Source organism: Rana temporaria, chromosome 7 (genome assembly GCF_905171775.1).
Source record: "Rana temporaria chromosome 7, aRanTem1.1, whole genome shotgun sequence".
Lineage (NCBI taxonomy): Eukaryota > Metazoa > Chordata > Amphibia > Anura > Ranidae > Rana > Rana temporaria.
Window position 1 is genome coordinate 40,060,192 of NC_053495.1, and position 4,707 is coordinate 40,064,898.

A 4,707-nucleotide genomic window follows, 5' to 3' on the forward strand; every position below is an offset into this window, starting at 1 on the left:
ATAAATGGACACATACCTGTCCAGCGCGCCCGCAATGTCAGCAGCCGAGGCCGAGCAATCGCTAATTTCTCGGCTGCCCCCGCCGCCATCCTCGGTGAGGGAATAAGGAAGTGAAGCGTTGCGGCTTCACCGCCCGGTTCCCCACTGTGCCCTCACTGGTCTCCGATGTCTCCTGGGACCAGTGTGTTTCCCAGAAGACAGCGGGGCGTGATGTGTAGGGGCATGACTCTATTCCCGGAAGTGGGTGGAAATACCTGTATTATACAGGTATCTTCACCCCCCCCCCAAAGGTGCCAAATGCAACAACGGAGGGAGGGTTCCGAAAAGTGGAGGTTCACTTTTGGTGTGGACCTCCACTTTAACTCATTGCTTCTTTCTTTCACTCTCCTCAATTCCCTTCTCTTCTTGAGTGTCTCTGTCTTTCTTTCCATCCTTCCCTCCCTTCTTTCAATCCTTTCTCTCTATATACTGTATATCTGTGAGTATAATTGTGTGTATGTTATTATCGCTTCTATGGTGGAAAAAAGGAACAAGTCTTTTATTGCATGCCCTCCATGTCTGTTTGTTGACTAAGTGTGGGACAAGTTTTTGGGAGGTCATGATGGTGAGATATGAGCAAGGACGGGGCACTCCCTCATTGCCTGTGGTTGTTGGTGAGCGATCTGTCTATCTGCAGGCACCTGAATGATTAAACAGCAATTCCAGGCAATACGTGAAAGCGATGAGTGTGCTATTGATGCTATCTGAGAAACACTGTGACTGAAATCTGATAAACAAAAAAAATCGACCTGTTGGTCTATAGAGTACCTCACCTAGGTCACTGGGAGTGTATTTCCTTTGCTCTGTAAGTTCCTCTCTCCATCTTTCTCTCTGTTTTATGTATCAGGTTTTTTTTTCACTGTCAGGGCAGTAAGAATGTGGAATTCTCTTCCACAATCGGTGGTGTCAACAGGAAGTATTGATAGTTTTAAAAGACTCTTGGACATGCATCTTAGCGAACACAATATACAGGGATATGGGAAATCATTTTCTTTTTTTTTTAACAATCAAAGGTGCTTTATTGTTGTCAAAATGGGCAAGACAAAGTATACAGATTGACTTAGAACAAAACAATATAAAGGCGCAGATTCTCGTAGGGCGGCGTAAATGTAAGCGGGCGTAGCGTATCGTAGTTATAGGTCCCATGTGTGAATGGGATATGAGGATATAAAAAAAAATGTTGCTCTGGCATAGGCTTTAAGAAGATTTTCAAGACCCTGAAACTGAGCTGAAGCACCAGGACCATATGTGGTCAAGCATGTGTGGCGGCAACCAGGTGAGGAGTACAAAGACAAGTGTGCCTTGCCTACAGTCAAGCATGGTGGTAGGAGTTTCATGGTCTGGGGCTGCATGAGTGCTGCCGGCACTGGGGATCTACAGTTCATTGAGGGAACCATGAATGCCAACATGTACTGTGACATACTGAAGCAGAACATGATCCCCTCCCTTCGGAGACTGGGCTGGAGGGCAGTATTCCAACTTCCAATTGATAACGACCCCAAACACACCTCGATCACGGCGGCCGTGACGATCACACACCTCGATCACTGCCTTGCTAAAGAAGCTGAGGGTAAGGCCGCGTACACACGATCGGTTAAACCGATGAGAACGGTCTGATGGACCGTTTTCATTGGTCCAAACCGATCGTGTGTGGGCCCCATCGGTTATTTATCCATAGGTTAAAAAAAAGCAATCTTGTTTTGAATTTAACCGATGGATACCTAACCGATAGAAAAAAAACGATCATTTGTAGGCACGTCCCTCGGTTAAAAATCCACGCATTCTCAGAATCAAGTCGACGCATGCTTGGAAGCATTGAACTTTTTTAACCGATGGTGTGTAGGCACGACTGATCATCAGTCAGCTTCATCGGTTAACCGATGAAAACGGTCCATCAGACCTATTTCATCGGATGGACCGATCGTGTGTACAGGGCTTAAAGGTGATGGACTGGCCAAGCATGTCTCCAGACCTAAACCCTATTGAGCATCTGTGGGGCATCCTCAAACGGAAGATGGAGGAGCGCAAGGTCTCTAACATCCACCAGCTCTGTGATGTCATCATGGAGGAGTGGAAGAGGACTCCAGTGGCAACCTGTGAAGCTCTGGTGAACTCCATGCCCAAGAGGGTTAAGGCAGTGCTGGAAAATAATGGTGGCCACACAAAATATTGACACTTTGGGCCCAATTTGGACATTTTCACTTAGGGGTGTACTCACTTTTGTTGCCAGAGGTTTAGACATTATTGACTGTGTGTTTAGTTATTTTTTAAAGGGACAGCAAATTCACACTGTTGTACAAGCTGTACACTCAATACTTTACATTGTAGCAAAGTGTCATTTCCTGAGGCCCCATACACACGGGAGGATTTATCCGCGGATACGGTCCAGCGGACCGTTTCCGCGGATAAATCCTCTCGAGGATTTCAGCAGATTTTAATGTGATGGAGTGTACTCACCATCGCATTGAAATCCGCGCCGAAATCCTCTGGCGATGACGTGTCGCGCCGTCGCCGCGATTATGACGCGGCGACGTGCGCGACGCTGTCATATAAGGAATTCCACGCATGCGTCGAATCATTACGACGCATGCGGGGGATCCCTTCGGACGGATGGATCCGGTGAGTCTATACAGACCAGCGGATCCATCCGTTGGGATGGACTCCAGCAGATGGATATGTTCTGCATGTCAGCAAATATTCGATCTGCTGGAATCCATCCCAGGGGAGATATATCCGCGGAAAAAGATCCGTTGGCGTGTACACACCATAGGATCTATCCGCTGAAACCCATTTGCTGGGATTTATCTGCGGATGGATTCTATGGTGTGTATGGGGCCTTAGTGTTGTCACATGAAAAGATATAATAAAATATTTACAAAAATGTGAGGGGTGTACTCACTTTTGTGAGATACTGTATGTGCACCGGAAAATGTAGGACATGAATTAACTTTTTTCAGCACCTTGTATTGCGAAACAGTACACTACTTTGGAACCTGTTGCAATTATTAAAAGGGAATGAAATGTCTTATTGCAACATTTCAATAATGTTAAAAAATAATAAAAACAGTACTATGCATCATTTATGACACATTAATAACGGCTGTCTTTACACTGCACACCACGTGCAACAGTAGAACGCTACTGCTGGTGTGAATGAGCTCTTAGTCAAAAAAAGCGAGTAATGTTGTTGCAGATTTTTCCCCCTCCTGTCTAGTGAAACTGTTGTCACTGGAATGGTAAAAAAGAGTTATGCCGCGTACACACGATCGGAAATTCCGACAAGAAAACCGTGGATTTTTTTCTGACGTAATTGTGTCTCAAACTTGCGTGGCATACACGCGGTCACACAAAATTCCGTCAAGAACGCGGTGACGTACAACACTACAACGAGCCGAGAAAAATTCAGTTCAATTATTCCGAGAATGCGTCAAATTGATTTCGAGCCTGCGCGTTTTTTTTGCGCGTCGGAATTGCATACAGATGATCGTAATTTCCGACATGAACTTTTCCCATCAGAAAATTTGAAAACCAGCGCAATTCCGACAGAAAAAGCCCGATGGAGCCTACACACGGTCGGAATTTCCGACCAAAAGCTCACATCGGACTTTTCTTGTCAAAAATTCTGACCGTGTGTACACGGCATAAGGCAGTCCATACGCAGTTTGAATCAGCAAGAACCGTCTGAGATTCATACCGTGTATGGGCAGGCTAAATGTACCCCCCCTCCCCCAGTCAGAAGAAAAAAAATGGCCCGGCAGAATGGATTCCTGCATCAGCGCTGTCTGTGTTAATGGGAGAATCCAGAAAATGTATTTCCTGAAACCCATGAATACAATGCTCATTGTATGGTCGGCCTTAAGCCCTGTACACACGATCGGTTTGTCAGATGAAAACAGACCGTTTTCATTGGACAAACCGATCGTGTCTGGGCCCCATCGGTTTGTTTTCCATCGGTGAAAAAAAAAAAAAATAGAACATGTTTTAAATTTTTCCTATGGATAAAAAAACGATAGAAAAAAACGATCGTCTGTGTGGAACTTCATCGCTCAAAAATCCACGCATGCTCAGAATCAAGTCGACGCATGCTCGCAAGCATTGAACTTCATTTTTTTCAGCACGTCATTGTGTTTTACGTCACCGTGTTTTGCCACAATCGGATTTTTGACTGATGGTGTGTAGGCAAGACTGATGAAAGTCAGCTTCATCGGATATCCGACGAAAAAATCCATCGGATTAGATTCCATCTCTCTGAGCCCTGGATAGCAGTAAAAACCTCACAGGGATTTTTCATCCTCTCCCACTCTATTTAAATATAAATACAACATTTTGGCTGGACTTACAGGGCCAGATTCATGTAGAAATCCGGCGGCGTAACGTATCCCATTTACGTTACACTGCTGCAAGTTTTCAGCGTAAGTGCTTCACAAAGCACTTGTGTGTAAACTTGCGGTGGCGTAGCGTAAAGCAGTCCGGCGCAAGCCCGCCTAGTTCAAATGGGGCTTGTATCATTTAAATTAGGCGCGTTCCTGCGCCGAACGTACAGCGCATGCTCCGTTTTGAAATTTCCCGCCGTGCTTTGCGCGAAAATGACATCGCCCCGACGTAATGTTTTGAACGGCGACGTGCGTTACGTACTTTCGAATTCCCGGACGACTTACGCAAAAAAAA